Here is a 24191-nt window from a genome sequence, read left to right as displayed (position 1 = left end):
ACGTGCCCATACAGCTGTCCCAAACCAACACAGGACTGCTTCTGTTGCAGAATCCATCTTACGACTATTATCAATTCACTGATTTTTTAATAGAATTACTCATTTCTAGTACCTTTTCTAGTTCAGCCCCAGCAAAACTACAGCTTTCATTTTGGTTATTCAATATTTAGCACCCATTTTGTGGAGTTGCCATCAAAAAAAAAAAAATTCTCCTGAGCTCAGCTTTAGTGATTCAAGTAGTCTTGAATACACCAAATCATATGGAAGAGGAAGTCCCAGTATAAATTTTTGAGAACAGTCTGTTTTATTCAGTCCCATCAATAAATCAGAAATAAACAGGGTCTTAGGAATCCATCATGGTAACTATTGAAGACTTAATTAATCTCTAAATTAGAATGTAGTAGCTGTATGGTGGTAAGATTTCTTTCCTTGCCCATTGCAAGGTTCATGGCTAACATTTCTATAACAAAAGACAGTTTAACAAGAGAAAAGCATACAATTTATTTTACAAAAGGTTTATGTGACACCAGAGGCTTCCGAAATGAAGAACCAAAGACCTAGGGAAAACTGTGTATTTCTGTGGACAGTCATGCAGAAATGATTGGAGGACAAAAGGGTATGAGCTAATGGTAACAAACTGGGGGAAACTCCACAAGGCCTATTTATGCAGATTCTTCTTGACCTTTCTGTGTGACATTCCTTCCCTGGAGGTATAGGTCAGGACACCTGTCACATGAGGATCTTATGACCTACTTTCAGGAGGGGGAGGTCAGAATTCTTTGATGGCTAGCTCTCAGGGGAGAAACATGGGAGGAAGTCAGAGAACTACCTTATTGCTTCAGCTGTTTTCTCAGTTCCTATGGTGCTATACTTTGGGGTATGTGTTCTGACCCCCAACAGAGCCTACAATTTTATTCCATTTCTGTACCTGAGTCTAACACATATCAAGGTTCAAGCACCATGCATCTCTGGCTTTTCTTGGGTACCTCCAGACCTGGGCCAGTTTGACCCTTCACCTATACTTCCAAAGACTGCCAGGCCAGGACCAGCAACTAAAGGGAATCTGGGAGCTGGGTCAGCATTTGGCTCTTCAGCTCCACAAGGAGAGAAGAAGCGTATCACAGGGTGGGAATAGTTGAAGAATTACCAAAAAGAGAATGATAGGAGATGAGGAGAAGTAAAGGGAAATAGAGTTCATGGCCATGGCCCACTGTCATGATGTAAGGCACAGCTGTAGACCTTCAGCTAATATGTGTTTCATAAGTAAGTTGTTCCTTCTTAAATAATTAGCAGCCATCTATTGTGTGTGAGACACATCTTTATGGCTATAAACATGCTAGGCCAGGCACAGTGGTTCATGCCTCTAATCCCACTTCTTTAGGAATCCAACGTGGAAAGATTGCTCAAGTCCAGGAGTTTGAAACCAGCCTGAGCAACATAGCAAGACTCTATATCAACACACCGTTGTTTAAAATAGCTGTGCGTGGTGGTGCACACTTGTAGTCCCACTTGCCTGGAAAGCTGAGGCAGAAGGATGGCTTGAGCCCCAGAATTCAAGGCTGCAGTGAGCCATGATCATGCCACTGCATTCCAGCCTGGGTGACAGAGTGAGACCCTGCTCAAAAAAAGAAAAAAATAAAGAAGGAGAGAAAGGATACTATAGCAGGCTCCTCTCTTCTCTGGAGAGCACAGCATGTGTGCCATAGAAAGACAATAGGCTCTGAAGACCGGCACGCCTGAGTTCAAAAACTGTATCTGTCATTTACCACCTGTGTCCCAGTTACTCAGTCTCCCAGCCTGCTTGATCTTTTGAAAAATATCTAAAGGGTAGTTGTGAAAATGACATGAGAAAACCTAGCCTGGCCCAGAATAGGCATCCAATAAAAGTTAGCTTCTTGATACTTTCCTTCATAGGAATTTGCAAACTAGGCGTCAAGGTAATAAAAAATAATCTCCACGCTTCCAAGATTAGCCTTTTGTGGAGCCGCTCCACTTCAAGGCAGTATAATTAACACTCACTCTTCACCTTCACCCACGCATTCATCAGTTTCAACAACGGTTAATCACTAGCAAGAGGTCACAGAGCAGATCCAGGCCTCTTGAGTCTTAATCCCAATTTATACTTCTGAGTATCTGTTTGTGACAGGAAATTTAAATAAGATGAAAACAAATACTTTATTTGTGGTTTAAAATACCTTCAAATCCATGCTCCCCCTCATCATTCCAAATTCTAACATAATTAAATAAAATTTCTAATTAAATGCTTACTCCAATTTTTGTACTAATTTATATGGCATATATTTATGCTATAGTAGAGCTGCTTTTTTATGGATTGTAAATACTGTTTTTCCCTTTCAGGTCTTTAATTTTATTCCATTTCTGTACCTGAGTCTAACACATATCAAGGTTCAAGCACCATGCATCTCTGGCTTTTCTTGGGTACCTACAGACCTGGGCCAGTTTGGAGTTTCAGGGTTTCTGAAATTTCTGCATTTCAGGGTTTACAATGCAGACCACATATAACCATCAACTGAGGACATTTTTAAATTACTGATGCTTGGGACAGACCTCAGTACAATTAAATCAGAATCTCTATGGGTAGCACCCAGGCACTGGGAGGTGGGGCATTTGTAAAGCTCTCTGGGTGATTTTAATGACCAGCCTGAGGGATGTAGGATGAGGGAGATTTGACTACATTTTCCCCTCTTATTTACCATGTCAGAGTTTCCCACTGTACTCCCCACTGATTATTCTGAGTCCCAACTCCAGCCAAAACACTGGATGGGATTATGGAAGAACCACATCATCTCTTCCCAAGAAGGAGTGCTGTGAGTTTGCCATGACTTTCCAGGCACATCTCAGCAGCATTTCCTATTAAGCAGCTGTTCCTTTCAACCTTCCTGATGTCTTAACCTGGCCCTGTGTGCCCTGTCTGCCCTGGGCTCGTCTCCTAATCTTGCCCTTAGATTGTTCCCATTGTGGGGTCATAATAGACTTTGTTCTGTTTGCTAGCCCTTTTGGTCCTGGTTTTCCTCTACAAAACAAGCAGATGTCCATAAGTATCACCTGAGGATCTTGCTAAAATGTAGGTTCTGATTCAGAAATGCAGGGGCGGGACCCTGAGATTCTGCATTTCTAACAATGGCCCAGATGATGCTGATGTCTCCAACCTGCTGATCACACTTAAATAGCAAGGATATCCATGGTCTTTTTCACCTCTAACTGTGGGCAGAATAGACTTCAACTGTTTGAAGTTCTTTTTTCTTTTGTGAGACATTCTTTGTTTACCATTTCTGATATATTTGATGTTGAGTCTTTGGATGAAAGTATATCCCATAATTAAGGCATTGCTCCTATGGAAAAACACAATCCATTTATGATAACCCACTTTTATATTCAGTGCATAGGAAGCACCATGGTGAAGAGAGAGACTTTCTGGATAAACTGAGTCTGGGGTTTGATGCCATTTTTGCCCCACCCTCTATTCGCTATCCTTCAAAGAACATGGTCTCTTGCTAATTTAGGTTTCCTGTTCCTTTCCCCATTGTTGTATCACTGGATAGTGTGTGGCTTCAATCAGAACTTCCAAAATGTTTGGATTTTATGAAGTAGGTAATATTTTCAAAAACAATTTGGGGACTGATATAAGATCGCTAATCTTTAATTAGCTAAGCAAAGATATAAAAACAAATAACTACCATCCATTAACAGTGTTGTTTTATTTTTTTAAAGCACATGTTAATACCAAGACTTAACTAGGAGGGAACTAATCTCAGAATAAAAAACAGTTCTTTAAAAGTGAATAAATTTAGCTTTAAAGGAAAAATCACTACACTAGCCTTATCCTCTCATTTCACCTGGTCTGATAAAAACTTCATCATAAAAAATAGTCTATACACTCCACTTTAGGTACTACAGTAGGCTTAAGTAACCGGAGAAACTTTTGATGATATTTTCTTCATCAATAACAAAGACTAGGGTCTTTGTGCAGAGAATGAATCTGGTTTGAAAGTCAGTACCAACCTAAACCACTTCCAGGTTTATCATCCTTTCCATGCTCTGTGCAATAGACACGAGCTGTTCCTAAAAGGCTGATTTCTATTTGCCCCATCCCAGCTTCCTTCTCCTACCTTCTGGTCCACATAGATAGGTTCTGTGATGTCCTAGTTATGGCAATCCTCTTTCCTGTGTATTGAGGAAGCGCCAGCCCTAAACAAGAGAGCTTTGTTTTTTCAGTTTTTCCAGAATATAAATGTTTGATTCCCACCAAGTTGCCGCTGATTGCTTTACATGGTGTGGGCTGCATTTATGAGCAGCCCACACAGGATAAGTACCTAAAAGAGAAACAAGTTCCTGAGTCGCTGTCAGGATTTAATTTTGTAATCACTTTTAAGAAGTTCTGTTGGATTTGTAGAGAAGGCAAAACTCTGTTTTCCTATGCTTTGAAACTGGCATCAATGACAATAAAGAAGAAACCAAAGAAAATGCTTTCGAAATTAGAGAAATAAAAACTTCTGAAATCTTTACGAGCAGGCAAGCTGTGAAAGCAGTGGCAGGGTGCTTCCTGCTGAGTCATGAAATGGAATGATTCATAGTCAAGCAATTCAAGGCCACAGACAACAGAACTCAAGCAAGGGAGTAGCAGGAATCAAGCCCAGATTGTAAATCCAGGATTGGAAACATAATTGAAATCAGGAGTAAAGCAGAAATATCACAGGAACACAGGCTGTTTGAGTCTGGTGAACATGCCAAAATTAGGAACATGGTAGAACAGAATTAGGTCATTATTTGAGGATCAGGAACACAGATCAGCGATAGATGGATGCTAAGTGAAGCCCCTTGATTCAGGCTTCCTGGTAAAGAAGGCCTAAGAGACCTTAAGTAGATCTCTTGGAAATCTTCTCTGTCAGCCCTACCTACAAAATTACTCCCATTTACCCAGTCTATCCACTCACCTGTCTGGGAGCCACCCTGAAAGAATGATGAACGTCCCTGAGACTAATTCTACACACCAAACTGGTCCAACCATATTGACTGAAGCAATACTTTGAGAAAACAAGTCCACAAATCAAACCGTCTTGTTCTGTTTAGATATAACCTGAATCTAAACTTTTTTTTTTTTTTTTTTTTTGAGACGGAGTCTCGCTCTGTCACCTGGACTGGAGTGCAGCGGCGCAATCTCGGCTCACTGCAAGCTCCGCCTGCTGGGTTCACGCCATTCTCCTGCCTCAGCCTCCCAAGTAGCTGGGACTACAGGCGCCTGCCACCATGCCCGGCTAAGTTTTTGTATTTTTAGTAGAAACGGGGTTTCACTGTGTTAGCCAGGATGGTCTCGATCTCCTGACCTCGTGATCCGCCCGCCTCAGCCTCCCAAAGTGCTGGCATTACAGGCGTGAGCCACCACGCCCGGCCTGAATCTAAACTTTGACTTCAAATTGTCTCAGTAGTAAAATTACTGATGCATATAGCAGTATATGTAGGTTTTTTTCTGTTACTTCTGATTTTCATCAGAAACCCTAGAACCGAGAAGATTAAGAACCCAAATTATGAATTTAAGAAGCCACTCAAACAGCTGATCTAGAAATTCAAATAGCACAGATAAAAGGCAGTGGTGAGAAAAGAAATTAAGTTGCTTTCTGCATATATCATGCTTAGTTCATCCAATGTTATGGGCTAAAGTGAGTCCCATCAAATTTGTGTGTTCAAGCCCTAACCCCCATAACCTCAGAAAGTGTTTTGGGAAATAGAACTTTTAAAGAGATGATCAAGTTAAAACGGGGCCACTAGGGTAGGCTGTAATCTAATCAGACTGGTGTCTTTATAAGAAGAGGAAATTTAGCCACACACAATCACAAGGGACCTGCCTGTACAGGGAAACCACCCTGTGAAGGAGCAGAAGAGAGCAGCTAACTGCAGGCCAAGGAGACAGGCCTGGAATGGGTTCGTTCCTCATGGCCTTTAGAGGGAATCAACCTTGCCAGCAATTTAATTTTGAGCCTCCAGGCTCCAGAACTGTGAGAAAATAAACTTCTGTAAATACCTGATCAGTGGTATTTTGTTATGGCAGCTCCAGCAGATAGCACATCAAATAAACTGGTTAATGGACGGGGAAAAAAGATTCTGCTACTTATAAGTTTAAGTGCTCTATATCTTATAGCTGCACAAACTTTCTGAACCATACCCCATCAAATTTTAAATTAACCTAAAAAGTCAATTTAGAATTCTGTGTCTTTTATAAAGTTTTAACATCTTTCAAGAAGAGGAAATAAACTTTCATATCTTCAAATGTTCTATCACATAAAGTCTGAAGTTTTGTAGCCTGTTACTACATCTTATCATGTCAGAAATAGAAACAATTTTTCTTCCTAAAGTAAACTTTCCTCATTAACATAAACATATGTTCAGACAAGAGTATATTCAAGGTTTTAACCATGTTTCTGTGGATAGAAAATAAGAGAGAATACTCTGAGAGCTCATTAACATGGTTTGATACCATTTGTCAAAAGTTTCAAGAAAGAATGTTGATTAAAATACAGGCAGTCAGTTAAAGTCCTCTCCTCAGCCTCTTGGGGTAATTTACCACCTTCAATCATCTTAAAGTTTAATAGCCAATAACAGTATAATAGTTCTCATTCATGAGGTAGTTATATTTTAGCTGGGGTCAAAGTATTATACTACAAATAAAGATCTAACCTATTTCAGACATCATTCAAGGAAGATTTGAGGAGCCCCAAGACGTTGGTGGGGACTACACCTGTAAAGACATTTTATAGTTAACATCTGCTTCACTGACCTTCATATAATGTAGGTAATATACTTAAACAAAGCTACTGCTGAATGTTGACATAACAGGGTATAATGAAAACTTATTCCCTGCATTCAAAAGTGTGCCAGCTAAGTATGTATTGCATCCCAGCTTCAAAGCCACCTTTTATTGGCTGCTCAGCAAAAATGAAGCTGGAATGTTGAAATATTTTCTTTGCAGTGACAACAGTGTCAACAGTGTCAAGCTTTGTCAGTATACGGAGGTGGAGAAACACTACAAGATGAATAGGACTTCTCTTCCTGGTTCTGGTGTTTTCTATTTTCTTCTTGTTCCTATCTCATGGCTGCCAACTGTGCATGTAAGGCTGCTCTAGTGACACCCCATCAAGTTGCAGTGGCATACATACTGATGGCTCCTCATCGAATCGCAGTGGCATTCCTATTGACAGCTTCCCAGTGAATCTCACAGGTGTCCCGAAAGTCAGCTTCCCAGCCTTGGCACACGTGCACTTTGGAGGGGTGGTTTACTCATTGCTCAGCATCTGTGGACCAGTTCTGGCCTGGGCAACCAAGCACACTTCTCTGGAATCTTGTGGTCTACAACCACACCTTTTCCACTGTGGTCTGAATTCTGGCCTTAGGAAGGAGGTTCTCTTTCCCACATTTGTTCCTTCTTTGGATACCCTCCCTGAGTCCCAGATATCCTTTTGTGTTATCTTTACTCCTTTATAGATCAGCACGTGGTATAGTTAATAGTTATTTATACTAACCTTCCCCTGTTGAAATTACTATCTGATTTCTGTCTCCTGACTGAACCTTGACTGGTATAAGAGGGGTTGGGGGAAAAGGCCTTCATTCCTAAGGAATAAACTTTCAAAGCACTTATTTAAAAACCTAAAGTATGCAAAGAACCAGAAAGATAGTGTGCCCTTCTGCCAGAGTAATCTATTTCAGACGACTCTACTATCCTGATTACAACAAATGACATAGAAAAAAACCAGTGAGCATTCAAATCCAAGAAAGATAGTTTCTCATATTAAACCTTCAACCAGAAAATCAAATAAAACAAAACCCTGAAACTAAAAATTCAAACTGAAATATACAAGGGACTTAATCAACTGTTAATTTTCAGTGTTGTACCCAAATGAATATGTTCTGTGTTCAGTTTAAAAATTATCTGGAGGGAACAGGAAAAGGAGCCTGACTAGCTAGACTTTATACATCTGTTTTCCGCAAAAATATTATCTCAAACTAAGCCAGGTGCAGGGACATCTGTAGTCTGTAGTCCCATCTACCCAGGAGGCTAAATAGGGGATTGCTTGAGTCCAGGAGTTCAAGGCTGCAATAAGCTATGATCATACCTGATAATGGTCACTGCACTGCAGCCCAGAGTTTATGGATTATCCTTTCCATCTGACCCTCTATTCCCTTCTCCTCTCTTACTTCTTTCTCACTGTCATTGGGTCTTAGAGGTTAGATAGGTTAACATTTGTTATCTTCCTCATTTATAGAGAATTACAAGTATGAACTATTCATCCTGCTAATATTAGAAATTGTATCAGTACCAATAGAGAGACCTCCATCTCAAAAAGCCACCCACTCACCCACCCACCCACCCCCACACACACACACACACACACACACAATCACAAAATAAGCCAAAACAGGTCATGTTGGAAATGCAAGATCTGCAGTCATGATACGTTGAATATGGTATTCAGAGTCCCACACTGAGAGTGGTAATGATTGAGAGCCATGATACCTGTCTCACAGGATTGTTGTAAAGATTAATACTCAGAGCAGTGTTTGACATAGAGCAAATCTCCATAAAGGCAATTTGTTGTGGTTATTGTTGTATTCATGACTCCTTTTTGACCATATAGAGTATTATAGCAAGAAGATTTCAATTGCTAGTAACAGAAAATCCAACTCAAACTAGCTTAAACAATACGAGGGAACCTTGGGGATTACATAATTCAAAAGTCAAGAGGTAGAAGGAGCTTTAAAGTTGTTTGATTCAGTGGCTCAGCAATATTATTAAAGACCCATGTTTTGACCAGGCACAGGGCCTCACATCTGTAATGCCAGCACTTTGGGAGGCCAAGGTAGATGGATCACTTGAGGCCAGGCATTCAAGACCATCCTGGGCAACATGGTGAAACCCCATCTCTACTAAAATTACAAACATTAGCTGGGCACAATGGCATGCACCTGTATCCCAGTTACTCAGGAGGCGGAGGCGTGAGAATTGCTTGGACCCAGGAGGCAGAGGTTGCAGTGACCTGAGATCATGCCACTGCCCTCCAGCCTGGGTGACAGAGCGAGACTGTGTCTCAAAAGTAAATAAATATATATATATATTTTTGAGACAGAGTCTCGCTGTGTGCCCATATATATATGTATATATGTGCCCATATATATATGTGTGTATATATATATTTTTGAGACGGAGTCTCGCTGTGTGCCCAGGGTGGAGTACAGTGGCACGATCTCGGCTCACAGCAACCTCTGCCTCCCGGGTTCAAGCAATTCTCCTGCCTCAGCCTCCCGAGTAGCTGGGACTACAGGCGAGTGCCACCACGCCCAGCTAATTTTTGTACTTTTTAGTAGAGATGAGGTTTCACCATGTGGGCCAGACTGGTCTCAATATCTTGATCTTGTGATCCGCCTGCCTTGGCCTCCCAAAGTGTTGGGATTACAAGTGTGAGCCACCATGCCCGGCCTAAAATTTTTAAAAGACCAATTTTTTCCCCATCTCTCTTTTTGGCCATCTCGTGATGATGGTTTTATTCTGTAGTTGAAGCCCCTGTAGCGTTAGGCTGATTGTCAGCTTAAATAATGAGGGCTGTGCTTCACTTTTACTTTCAGCTCTGTAAACCAAGCAAGAGTCCTGGTATTCACCAATGTTAAGACTGGCTCATGTCATGCACTCCACCCTCAGCCAATAACAAAGGTCGGGGAAATATAATGTACTGAGTGGTCTGAGCCAGTCCTAGCCTACCCATGGACAGTGGGTGGAGTTTGTTTCCCAAACAGTACATAGGCTACAAGGGGAAAAAGGAAAAGGCAATACAGAAGTTGCATAGACAAACAAAAATGATCTTGCTTAAATAATTTCTATCTAGTTTTCCTGCAAAACTTGTATGAATTCACATTATAATTTTTTTTCTTTTTTTTTTTTTTTTTTTGAGATGGAGTCTTGCTCTGTCGCCCGGGCTGGAGTGCAATGGTGTGATCTCGTCTCACTGCAACCTCCACCTTCTGGGTTCAAGCGATTCTCCTGCCTCAGCCTCCCGAGTAGTTGGAATTACAGGTGCCTGCCACCATGCCCGGCTAATTTTTGTATTTTTTAGTAGACACAGGGTTTCACCATGTTGGTCAGGCTGGCCTCAAACTCCTGACCTCAGATGATCCACCCACCTCAGCCTCCCAAAGTGGTGGGATTATAGGCGTGAGCAACCACACCCAGCCAATTCATATTTTAATTTTACAGAGACAATGAAGAAAAACACATCAGTAAATAAAAAAGAACAACAAAGAAACTCTCTTACATAATCTTACCATGTGCTCAGGGTTTTAAATCCTTTACACATACTAATTTGTTCAATTCTCAAAACTACCATAAGTTTGACAAGACATTTGTCAAAGGTGAAGTCAGCATTTGGAACACAGGAATTACGGCTCCAGCACCTATTTGCCTAACTCCTCTGCAAAGAGATGGGTGTTACTTCTGACATGCTGCAGAAAGTGCCACTGGGCTTGGTTCTATGGCTCCCTCTCCCAAGAGGAGATCAGCATATTGCAACTGATGAATGAAGAGTTAAAGAATAAATAAACAACATGAGAAAGAGGTGTTTCTACAAAGTTTTTTTTTTTTCCAGCCAAACAATATTTTAAAATCTGAAACCCAATGACAAAAGAAGAATAAAACACACAAGTTCTTTCACCAATTGAGTAATTAGAAAAAGTTCACCAATTCCATCCCACTCAGCTTCCAAACCATAACAGCATCTTCAAATTATAATGCCAAAGGTGATCAAGTACTTTGAAGCCAGGATCTCTAATGCCAGTGAAAAATTGTCAAAATTATGAGTCAGCTGTTTGATATTTAGAAAATCAACTAATCTCTTTGGGTCTGTTTCCTATTCTTTGAAGTCATTTAACTTAAAAATATCTTTTAAAAATAGCATGTCTACGCACAGAATTACCTCTACACTTTTAGAACTACCTCAATCTTTCCTCCTTAAACAATAGCTTGTGATTTTACTTGAAACCCATGTTTATTGGATATTTTATCATGGCTCCGGCATCCCACCAAATATGATCAAATTAAAAAGGAATTAAACTGGTAAACCAAGGAATAAATAACACACAAGGAACTTTGAAATCTCTCTGCAAGCTTCAGCTAGTTAATCCTCCCAAACATCCCCCTGGAGTCATGCTAAACAGTTTTCAAAGGTCAGCTCTCATCGAGAGTCTGACTTATTTTATTGAAGTCATAGAAAAACTCAGAGTTTATGGATTATTCTTTCCATCTCTCCCTCTATTCTCTTCTCCTCTTTGATTTCTCACCACCATTGTGTCTTAGAGGTTACAGACAGTCTAACATTTTTTATCTTTCTTATTTATAGATAATTACAAGTATGAGCTATTATTAATCCTACTAATATTAGTAATTGTATCAGTACTAAATTACTGTGTTCTCACATAGAAAATTATTGATGACAGGCATCTCATAGTAATTTCGATTTCATAAATTTATAATTCCAAAAAAATATATTTCAGGTAATGCAAATTTGTTTTCTACGATTTATATATTCCTTACCTCTTTGAGGGGAGTTCAGTAATTTCTATTTTATCCTAATATCAAAACCACTTTTCTGGGTTTCTCAATTTAGAAAGAAAAATGCATGTGAGGCTCATTCTTTTGGCTGGTGTTTCTCATCAACTTTAGAAAAAAGAAATCCCAGTGCATAGATCAAAATAGAAAGGTTATTTTGTAATAAACTAAATGTATTGCTATATTGGCCAATAAAACAGAAAGTAGAATGTATAATATCTAAAACAAATTCTTCAATGGTGAGATGCCTCATTTTCTGATTAAATTCTGTCAGCTTACAGAGACTTTTTAAGGAAACTTAAATAGTTCACCTAGTACCCTGTAGAAAGTATCATGTACTTTTTTATGAGACATAGTAAGCTATACATAACAGATTAGAAAGAAAAAAATGGAAGGATGAGTAAAACTGCAGAAACAAATGTGCATTATCATCTTCCTTGACTAATGGTATTGAATCTCCTCCCAGGTTGCCCTATTTTTCTAAATTGGCATTTGAAAAGAGGCAGCAAGGCTAATTTGCTCCTCCACTTCTCAACAAGAGCACCTGTGTTAGTCCGTTTGCGTACTGCATGAAGAACTGCCCGAGACTGGGTAATTTCTAAAGGAAAGAGGTTTAATTGACTCACGGTTCAGCATGGTTGGGGAGGCCTCAGAAAATGTGCAATCATGGTAGAAGGTGAAGGGGAAACAAAGCGCCTTCTTTGCCAGGCTGCAGGAAGGTGGCGTGCCAAGCGAAGAGGGAAGAGTCCTTTATAAAACCATTAGATCTCGTGAGAACTAACTATCACGAGAACAGCATGGGGGAAACCCCCTCCCACCATGATTCAACTGCCTTCACCTGGTCTCTTCCTTGACACGTGGGGATTATGGGGACACAAAGCCCAACCATATCACCACCCCTTCTGCATCTCCCTCCTTTTCCCTTCCCATCCTCCTGCCATCTTCAATTATGCTATTCTTAACATGCCCATCCCAAGACCCAGGTAAGTATTGAGCAGGAACTGACAGTGGTATATTCCCAGTTTATTAAGTTCTTGTCAGCCTGGAAGCTTCCACAACTAGGCATAAGAAGAAATCAGCCCGGGCTCAGTGGCTCACGCCTGTAATCCCAGCACTTTGGGAGGCCGAGGAAGGCGGATGAAAAGGTCAGGAGATTGAGACCGTCCTGGCTAATACGGTAAAACTCCGTCTCTACTAAAAATACAAAAAATTAGACGGGCATGGTGGCACGTGCCTGTAGTCCCAGCCACTTGGGAGGCTGAGGCAGGAGAATCACTTGAACCCGGGAGGTGGAGGTTGCAGTGAGCCGAGATCGCACCTTTGCACTTCAGCCTGGTGACAGAGCGAGACTCCGTCAAAAGAAAGAAAAAGAGAGAGAGAGAGAGAGAGAGAGAGAGAGGGAGGGAGGGAGGGAGAGAGAGAGAGAGAGAGAGAGAGAGAGAGAGAGAAAGAGAGAGAAAGAAAGAAGAAAGAAAGGGAGAAAGAAAGAAGAAATCGAAAGTGGTAGAGAATGCATCTGAATTTTTTTCCGCCTCCGTTAAAATGTCATGTGTCAATGAGTGACAGAATCTTCACCAGATAAAGTGCACTGTATTGGGCAATCCCAGGTGCATTAAAAGTTGTTAAGAGGATGGACTTTGGAGACAGACACCTCAGTTTCCACTTACTATTTAATAGCTACGTGTACTTGGTCAAGCCAGTTTACTTCCTTATGCCTCAGTTTTGAAACTATAAAAGAGTACTTCCTTTACAGGGTATTATAAGGATTAAATAAACTGATACATGTGACGTACTTAGAATTGTGCCAGGACCACAGTAAATTATATACAGGTATTTGTCATTATTAACCCATCTGAGATTTTAATCTCTTCTACATTTCCAAACAATGGTCATTCATCATATGTCTCCTTTCTCCCGGGGAAGAAGGAACTCATTACCTCTTAAAGTGGCCTATCTCGTTTTCTGACTATTGGAATGTTCATTTTCCTGTAACAAGCCAATTTTTTTTTTTCCTTATAGCTCTGGCTCACTGGTCTGAAGACTTTCTTGGAGCTACATAAATGAATTTGATATTTGAATACAGTTCTCTCCTTCTCAGTTTCTCTAAGCTAAACATCCTCCATTCCTGCAATCATACACATGTAATATGGATGAGTATTTGATAACTAGTTTGTCTGCGGTCTTAAAGAGTGGTACCCAGAAAGATGGGTCAGAAAGCAGGACTAATGCATCCCTCATTCTAGAGGGAATTCTAAGGTCCTATTACTTTGGGGATATTTTTAGAATTCCCATATTATCACCTCAAGTAAAACTCAAGTTAGTTTTGTGTGACTGCTACTAATTTGCAGCTCATCAACCCTTTCCGTGATTATGCAATTCCTTTCTAGTTTTTGTTCATTTGTGGGATGGTGGTAGGGAGGGGAGTAGTAACTAACAACTTTATAATTATTCCTATTGAATTTCATTTTGGCATCAGCCTATTACTTGAGTTTGTCAAGAGTTTTTTTTTTTATTTTTAATCTATCTTTGTTTTATCACATATCACTAAATTTCCTCTTTCTTTTGATAGCCAAAAATACATACCTATCATATAAAGGGGAGGACAGAGTTCTGGGGAATCCAGGGTCCCACTTTTATTCTTGTTCTCAAAAATAATGCGCCTAAGTTGCAGAGAAAAAGAAACACACACTGTTGATGGGAGTGTAAATTAGTTCAACCATTGTGGAAAGCAGTGTGACGATTCCTCAAAGACCTAAAAACAGAACTACCATTTGACCCAGCAATCTCAACACTAGGTATGTACCCAAAGGAATATGAATTGCTCTATCATAAAGATACATGCATGTGTATGTTCATTGCAGTAATATTTACAATAGTAAAGACATGGAATCAACCTAAATGCCTATCAATGGTAGACTGGATAAAGAAAATGTGGCACGTATACACCATGGAGTATTATGCAACCATAAAAAAGAACGAGATCATGTTATTTGCAGGAACATGGATGGAGCTAGAGGCCATTATCCTTAGCAAAGTGACGCAGAAACAGAAAAGCAAATACCACATGTTCTCACTTATAAGTGGGAGCTAAATGATAACACGTGGAGATATAGAGGGGAACAACGCACACTGGAGGGAGAAGATCAGGAAAAATAACGAATGGATACTAGGCTTAATACCTGGGTGACAAAATAATCTGTTTAACAAGCCTGCATGACACAAGTTTATCCTGAACTTAAAAGTTAAAGAAAATTAAAAAGACTATGCTCAAGCTACTTCTTAACTACTTAGCCTATGTACCTCACAGATTTATTTTTTAAGGCTAGATGCTAAGAACACTCAAATTGTGTCTATCTATCATCAAGACTATAAGCTGGGTGCAGTGACTCACACCTGTAATCTCAACCTTTTGGGAGGTTGATTGCTTGAGCCCAGAAGTTCAAGACCAGTCTGGGCAACATAGTGAGATCTCAACTCTACAAAAAAATGCAAAAGAAAACTAGCTGGGAGTGGTGGTGCCCACTTGTAGTCCCAGCTAGTCAGGAGGCTGAGGTGGGAGGATTGCTTGAGCCCAGAAGTTCAAGGCTGCAGCGGGCTATGATTGTAACACTGCACTCCAGTCTGGAGCAACAGACTGAGACCCCATCTCAAAAAAAAAAAAAAAAAAAGAAAGAAAGAAAAAAGAGTAAAGATTATAAATAATCCCCTACAATGTTAAAAAGATAATTAAGATTTTTACAATTATTTTACTAAAAAAGCTATGGAAACAAGCAAAAAAAAACCACAAGCTTAGTCTAAAAAAAAAAAATCAGAGTGGATTTATTGAGAATGTGGAGAAGGGTATGAAATAAATTTTTAACCTTTGATTCTCTTGTTTGTTTAATCCCTGGGTATCTAGGCATCTCTTCATGTGTAGCTCGAGCTCTGAGAACTGCCTATCTGCCCACACAGCTAGCACTCGTATGCATCGCTGCTCTTAACTTTGTCAATGAACAGAGTTAAACATTTGCACGTCTATCTCCTCCTTAAGAATATGAGCTCCTCAAGAGCAAAAAAAGCATTTTAAGAACTTCTGCACCCAGCATGGAGCCTAACACATAGTAGATAATATTATATACTATAATAAATACAGCTGATCCTTGAACAACATGGGTTTGAACTGTGTGGGTTCACTTATATGTGATTCTATTTCAAAAAAGTTATACCAAGTGTGCCTACCTCCCCTGCCTCCCCCTTCACCTTCTCCTTCTCTTTCACTCCTCAAACCACTGATACAGCAAGACCTTCTCATCTTCCTCCTTCTCCTCAGCCTCCTCAATGTGAAGACAACAAGGATGAAGATCTTCATGATGATCCACTTCCACTTAATGAATAGCAAATATATTTTATCTTCCTTATGATTTTTAAATACATTTTCTTTCCTCTAGTTTATTGTTAGAATACAGTATATAACACATATACAAAATATTCATTAATCAATTTTATATTATAGGTAAGATGTATTAGTTAAGTTTTGGAGGAGTCAAAAGTTATATGAGGGGGGTTGATGCAACTGTAATTGACCAAGCATGCTAATTAAATGTCCCTACAGGTATAAGGCCAATCATCAACTTAGGTAACATCTTAAGTATATGAATTGTAAAGAGTAAGTACATTTTCCCTATACTATCCCACTCACTACATCCACTATATCCCTTTCATCCATTCACTGTGACCAGAAGTTTCATTAAATGGGGATACCTTTAATTCTACAACTCGACCTAAAATGCAAATATCCTCTATGGAGAAGAAAAACTTTGGCATAAATTTTCATTGAGTTGCAAATAAATGATATAGGTTACTCTGCCCAGTGCACAATTTATTGAGGTTGGGGTGGTCGTGGAAAAAGAGTATCTATCATCCCGGCAGGTCTCAAATTCCCTTAGCGTCAGCCCCACTGTGGCCATGGGCCAATAAAATCCTGAAGCATCAGCCCACCAACAAGTAGAGCCTAGAAAACACTGCTGTTTTCACACATACTGTGCCTAGAGCATGAATTCACCCTGTAGGTGTCCATGTGATCATCTGAACCAAATTTCTCAATCAAACACCCACCCCATGCAGCCTGGCTACCTAACTGGCTACTTGGCCAGAGTCTCAGGCACCTGGGTCTCCCTCTGAAGGAGGGAACCTATTCCTAAATCCTAGTTAGCAATTAGGAGACCTGGCTTTCTTGCTCTCCACTCTCTCTAAAAAAGACTTTCCAGGATTCTTCTTAAGGAAGCCTTTCGACCAGACCTGCCCTGAGAACCCTGCTGCCCCAGGGCAGTGATGTCTGCACTCTTTGACTAGTAACTCCCCTCAGCCATTCTTCTCTGCCTGAATACGAAACTGACTTTTGCCTCCCACCCTCTAACTTGGGCTTGGAGATGCTCCTCCCACTCCTGCCCTGGTCATTATACCCTAACCATTGCCAATCCTGGCTTAGTACCAGTTTGCTTCCTCCTCTGAAGGAATTTCTGCATTTTTGTCAGTCCTGGTCACATGATTTATGACTGAGAGAAAGAAAAAGGCAGGGAGCGGGTAAATACGAAAAGGAACTACTAGAGACAACAAAAATTAAAACTTCCATCTGCCTCACGTATTTTGCCTAGTCTAGAACTGGTCAGTGGCATAGGTTTTAAATTTCATGAACTCAGAATTTCTTCAAAAAGCTTCTCTAACTGTAGCTTCTCTGTCTTGGCCCCAGGACCCTCTCTCAAACAATGCCCCACCAGATTGAGGCCAACACACCCAGGAGTAGCCAGTTCTGCAGGAGGCTGGGTGTCAGCCAAGCTCAAATGCCAAAGTAAATAGAGGAGGGAGGATGAAGAGACCAAAGGGGCATTTCCCAGTCTAGATAGGAGACCTGCTTTTTTTAAAAGCTGTATTTTTAAAACCTTGCTCATTCAAAACTGTAAATTCTTAAGAAGTAAATTTGCCTTTCACTAGTGACTATCTTACTTTTTTGTTGGTTTCTTTTGCCATATTTACAGCACTGGATAGGTTGGTTTTATTTTTCTATTGCACACAAGCATTTAATATTTAACATTTCATCAGTGAGATAGTTATAAAACCCATAGTTCTGAAAGAAATGTAATGCTTCATTGTATGCTAGATGAGTAAGTAGAAGCCTTTTAATCATAAGTTTATTCAGCATTTTAGATACTTTTGAAATTATTTTTTATGGAATAATTTCATCATAAGTAGCATATCTCAGGTTTATTTAACATATAATTTAAGAGAGGGCAGTGTTTCAAAGTGGAAAACAAACTAGACTAAGAATCAGAAGTTCTAAATTCTAGACCTTTTAGTAACTGTTGAAGTTTAGGTAAAACCTCAGACTTCTCATCTATAGAATGCAGGAGCTGAAAAAGGAGACTGCTTAATTGACACAGTTTTTATCCAGCTTAATAACTTTATTTGCCAAGAGTGTAGTGCAGTAAAAAAAAGAAATGCACTTGGATTCAAAAGACTCAGATGTTAATCTAAGTGCTGCTTCTAACTTTACTTGTGACATTGAGCATTTACCTTCTCCTGTTTCCCTCATCTGTAATAAAAAGGAAATGAAACAGATGTTGTCTAAGGTCATTTCCAGCTCTAAAATTTTATATCAAAGAAAAATGTCTGTGGTGCACATGGTGTCTTCCGTTTGCATGTAAAATGTGATGTTTTGCTCTAAGTAACCTACGAGAAATACATGTATTTGTAAAGCATTTCCCAAGTTTGCTGGAACACACATTTATCCCACAAACAGTGAACCTTAAGTTCTCAAGGCAGAAAAGCTGTCTTAAGAGCCTTGTTTGCTTCATCTCTCTTCTGGGTACCTAAGCTCAGACTCTGCAACTGAGCTTAAACCTTATTACTACAAAGCTTCTTCCAAGTGACTTCTGTAAGCCATAAAGACAACTATAAACAAATTTGGTTTTTACCTCCTGTTTATAAATATGCTTCTTAGGTCAAAAAGCCACTTATCAAATAAACTGAACTTTTAAATTTTCTTACATAAAACGCTTAATCCAAAAATATTTTTGTATTTACAGTTCCTGGGTTTTTGTTGTTGTTGTTGTTGTTGCTGCTGCTGCTGCTGCTGCTGCTGCTGTTAAAATGCCTTAACTATTCACACAAAGTATCTTTGCTTCAAAAGGAAGTCAGAACTACAGTCACGAGTGGTTTACAGAATATTTTCTGATAGTCTTTGCTTCATTTCAGTATCGTGCCATGATTGGCTGTTGCTAGCTACAAATAAGGAAGTCTTCAAGTTGGGGGATTTCTCAGTGGAAGTTCCCACTTCAACGAAGGGAGAGCTCTGGACAGTTTGAGCAGCATTGATAGAGCCTGTGGAAAACACTTTCCGACTGTGTAACTGTTTACATCTTTACAGAGGAATAGTCTACAAAGGAAGACTCGTAACCTGGAGAAGAGGTAATCTAATTTCAATAGTTCCTACTGATTCTCAACCTAGCAAGGTGGCCTGGATGTCTTAAACTGAAGTGTTGCAGATATGTTACCCTCTTACTCTTGCTATGTGAGTAATTTATGACATGATTCAATAATGCCTTTGTAGTCAATGTCATAGTTAGAAATTTGGCCTTCAAAAAATGGCTGGATGTGGTGGGTCATGCCTATAATCCTAGCACTTTGGGAGGCCAAGGTGGGAGGATCACTTGAGCCCAGAAGTTTGAGACCAGCCTGGGCAACATAGTGAGACCCCATCTCTATTTAATTAATAAATACATAAATGATAGGGTCCCTAGCCAAGACCAAGGAAAATTTTTTTTAAATTTTCAATTTCTTTCTAACTTTTAGGATAGAATTTATGTCTCTACCTGAATGATTTTTTTTAAGTTTATATCTGGAATGAGAGCCTTCTCCAATGAATGATTTTTATAACATAATGTTGATATTTATGCTGAAAGATATTTGGCTTAAGTTGTTCATAACTTACTAGGCTGAAAAGTAAATTAAAGTAAAAGTGTATTCATACTTTTTGGTTATATTTTTAAAAATCGATCCTGGCCTGATCCAGTGTGTCTATTCAAACATTAACTCAAGGCTGGGCGTGGTGGCTCACTCTTGTAATCCCAGCACTTTGGGAGGCTGAGGCCAGCAGATCACCTGATGTCAGGAGGTGGAGACCAGCCTGGCTAACATGATGAAACCCCGTCTCTACTGAAAATACAAAAATTGGCTGGGCGTGGTGGTGTACACCTATAATCCCAGCCACTCAGGAAGCTAAGCCAGGAGAATCACTTGAACCCAGGAGGCAGAGGTTGCAGTGAGCTAAGACAGTGCCATTACCTAGGCAACAAGAGCAAAACTCCATCTCAAAAATAATAATAATAATAATAATAATTAACTCAAGTTTAGTATTTTTCTCATCTCATAGAAAGCACATGATAGTGAATATTTCATTACACTAAAGTATTAATCTTATAGACAGTGCTGCATCTCCTTGGACCATTTAAACTTACGCAGTTATAGTTATCTAGTCTGATTCTATTACCAATTAGCCCTCATATTTTCACAACCAAAAATGAATATTAAATACCATGTAATATTTCATAAAGTTATTTTCTTAAGAAAAATCATAGGAAAAATGACAGCTCAAAAATATTAAAAGTCAAGAATTATTATCACTATTGTTAAATTATTATAATAGCTGTGATATTCAAGCTTGTAAGTGGCAGAACCAGGGCTTAAATATAAATTCATATCACCTCTTTATCCATGGCTTTCTGTTACTACTGGTCTACCTTTTTATAATATTAAAATAATATTTGAGAGATGTCATATCCCAAAGCATGGAGACTCTTATGATAGAAAAAGGAAGATGACTTGGCCATGTTCACACAGCAACCAAGTCATTTTTAGAAGCCAGGTCTTTCTTCTCACTCACCCACTCCCATCTCCTCACTCCCTCCAGGATACACTTCCACGTGCACACAGGTGGTGCGCACTAGTGTGCCTCCAAGCAGTTAGCTTCAGAGCCAGAAGAAGATGTGGGGTTGTATACCCAGTCTAACCTGCCTGAGGTTCTGCCCGGCAGCCCACTGGGGCTCTACAGCAATGTCTAGTTACTTCTTTTAAACACTTATGACATTGAGTCATAGAGATAACTAACTGGAGGATTAAAAATAAATAAAGGGCTCCCCTGAAAAAGTTCTGATTAGAATTTCATGAAACTTATGCACTAATTTGAGTAAAGTGATCATCCTTATAGCATAGAAACTTCCTGCCTGAATGTTCTATTAATGTGTCTCTAATGTATTAAGGCCTCAGTAGAATACATTTATCATTAAATGTATTCCAGTATATTTTGTTTTGTCTTCTTGTGTGTGTAGTAAAGGTACTTGATAGGGATATTCTTTCCACTATATTTTCTAACTAATTATTGCTGGCTTCTTAATTTCACAATTTTATCTTTCATCTAGCAATTTTATTGATCCCTCATTTTTCCTAAATTACTTTAGGTAACTCACATGTGACGCCTAGACAGAAAAAAATATAATCATGTATTATCCCTTTTTTTCCTCACCACATTGGCCAGAATTTCTGGAACAGTGTTTAATAACAGAGAAGAAAGCAGTCAACCTTGTCTTGTTTCTGATCTCAGTGGGAATTTCCCTAGTGGTTAACATTAAGAATGAGGTTGGCTGTTGGTTTGAGATAAGTACATTTATCATAAAAACCAAATAATTGCCAAGTACCTTGTTTACTATAGGCTTACTTAAATAAAAACAAAATGGAGACTTCATGTTAAACTATACTCAATGTCTTTTTGGTATCATTAGAGACAACTGTATGGTTTTTCTACTTCAAACTGTGTAGTAGTCTGCTGTTACACAAGACAGTCGTTGCATTTTTTAAAACTCCATGTCATCAAAAATCATGATATTAAAATGATTGTTTTGGTAATAAAGGTAGATTTATAGTTATAAGCTATGTTTTGTTGTTGTTCCAATTAAAATAATAAATTGGTAGTTCAAAATAAACCAACCAAACCTACACATTTCCTCTTTTTCTCTTCAATCCACATGCTTAGACACCTCTTCTCTATTATTTTGGCTTCACAATTCTGTTCACAACTCAAACTAACAGAAGAAGAATGAAAACAATGTGACATAAGCCAAGGAACCCTATCCAGGCAGAGCAACCAAATAAACAAAGCAGCTGTTCCTATGCTTTGTGCAAAAAGCCTTCTTCCTATTATGACAGTGCTAGCTGCAGACCACAATTCAGTTACAACTGTGGTAAGCAAAATGTGTGTCCAAATTGATTAATTTTATATCCAACTTACATTAAGAAAATGTATGCTAAAGAGAAATGTTTGAAATTTGCTGAGAATCTTTAATATTCATATTCACAACTAGAAGTTTAGTGTGTATTTTTGTTTTTATATTCATAAGTCTGTAAAAATTAGTCTGTATTTTTATTTTCTAGAACATATCACTGATAGGTTTCAGTATTAAACTGAGACTAGTTTAATAAAGTAAAATGATAAAAATACCAAAATTTCTAAAGAAAATTCAATAGGAGTTATCTGTTCCTTGAAATGTTTAAAGAAGAAATCCATAATACTGTTGGGCCTTGGCATCCCCTTTTGAAAATAATTCTTTAAATGCTATTACAATGTCTTCTATTGTTATTGATCTATTTGGGGTTTATGCTATTTTTCATGCAGCTTAGTTTATTTGCTTTTGCTTAGCAATGATTCTTTTAAAAAATTTTTCAAATATATTGGCATACATGGTATTATCTTGAATGTTTTAAAATTATCTCCGTAACTATGTGGATAACCCTTTTTCATGATGCATTTTGTCCATTTTTCTGTCTCTTTTTTTTTCTGATTGGATGTCACAGAACTAATCTCTTGGATCTATTCCTTCTATAGTTATCTCTTCGTAAAATTGTTTTTGCTTTATCTTTATTAATATTTTCTCAATGCCTTTTTTAGACTATTTTACTTTTCTAAGTTTGTGAGTTGAATTCTTAGTTAATTTATTGTTATTCTTTCTTCTTTTATAATGAAAATATTTAAGGCTAGGAGTTTTTTAGTACTATTTTAACATCTTACAACTTTTGATATACTGCTTTCACATTTCACTCTTACAGTTTTTAATTGAAGTTTTATTTCCTCTTTGAGCAGATTTATTTAGGATAGTGAAGGGTTTTTTTAGTGAATAGTCTTTTTAAAACCATTTTAGATTTAGAGAAAATTTGAGTGAACACTACAGATAATTCACATATACCACCCTTTCTACCCCCACCACTCACAGCATCCCCTATTATTAACAACTTGCATTAGTATGGTACATTTGTTACAATTTATGAACCAATATGGGTACATTATTATTAACTCAAGTCCATAGTTTATTCAAGTTTTCTTATTTTTTCCCTTTTTAAAACTGAGGTGAAATTCATATAACACAAAACTAATCATTTTAAAATGAACAATTCAGTGGCATTCAGTACACTGACAATGTTATGTAACCACCACCTCTATTTAGTTTCAAAATATTTTTACCACCCCAAAAGGAAATAGTGTACTATTAAGCAATTGTTCGCATTTATCACTCCCCTCAGCCCCTGGCAACCACAAATCCACATTCTGTCTCTGGATGTATCTATTCTGAATATTTCATATAAGTGAAACCAGACAGTGTGACTTTCTTTTTTTTACTATTATTTTACTTTAAGTTCTGGGATACAAGTGCAGAACGTGTAGGTTTGTTACATATGTATACATGTTCCCTGGTGGTTTGTTGCACCTATCAACCTGTTATCTAGGTTTTAAGCCCCACATGCGTTAGCTATTTATCCCTCCTTCCTCTCGCCCCTCAACCCTGACTAGCCCCAGTGTATGTTGTTCCACTCCCTGTGTCCATGTGTTCTCATTGTTCAACTCACACTTACGATTGAGAACATGTGATGTTTGGTTTTCTGTTCCTGTGTTAATTTGCTGAGGATGATGGCTTCAAGCTTCATCCATGTCCCTGCAAAGGATATGATCTCATTCTTTTTATGGCTGCATAGTATTCCAGGTGTATATGTACCACATTTTCTTTATTCTGTCTATCACTGATGGGCATTTGGATTGGTTCCATGTCTTTGCTATTGTAAATAGTGCTGTACTAAACATATGTGTGCATGTGTCTTTATAGTAGAATGATGTATATTCCTTTGGGTATATACCCATTATATATATGGATCAAATGGTATTTCTGGTTCTAGATCCTTGAGGAATCGCCACACTCTCTTCCACAATAGTTGAACTAATTTACATTTCCACCAACAGTGTAAAAACGTTCCTATTTCTCCAAAGCCTCGTCAGCATCTATTGTTTCTTGTTTTTAATAATCGCCTTTCCGACTGGCATGAGATGGTATCTCACTTTGGTTTTGATTTGCATTTCTCTAATGATCAATGATGTTGAGCTTTTTTCCATGTGTTTGTTGGCTGCATAAATGTCTTCTGTTGAGAAGTGTCTGTTCATATCCTTTGCCCACTCTTTGATGGGGTTGTTTTTTTCTTGTAAATTTGTTTAAGTTCCTTGTAGATTCTGGAT

General features: G+C 38.6%; 1 protein-coding gene across 3 annotated transcripts in view; it reads left to right on the top strand.

Moving 5' to 3' along the window:
• TANK (TRAF family member associated NFKB activator) overlaps nucleotides 1-24191 on the top strand; it is an 898382-nt gene that overhangs the window by 774799 nt on the left and 99392 nt on the right. For 2 of the 3 annotated variants that reach the window (XM_050752275.1, XM_050752277.1), the window contains exon 1: nucleotides 18899-19048. The exons of the other annotated variant lie outside the window; for it this stretch is intronic. The gene's annotated coding sequence lies outside the window, so the exon portion shown is untranslated. Of the gene's footprint in view, nucleotides 1-18898; nucleotides 19049-24191 lie in introns of those variants that run through there. 3 annotated transcript variants of the gene reach the window in all.

This window comes from Macaca thibetana, chromosome 12 (genome assembly GCF_024542745.1).
Source record: "Macaca thibetana thibetana isolate TM-01 chromosome 12, ASM2454274v1, whole genome shotgun sequence".
Classification (NCBI taxonomy): domain Eukaryota; kingdom Metazoa; phylum Chordata; class Mammalia; order Primates; family Cercopithecidae; genus Macaca; species Macaca thibetana.
Note: the sequence above shows the minus strand (reverse complement) of the source record. Positions and strands in the feature narration are given on the sequence as shown.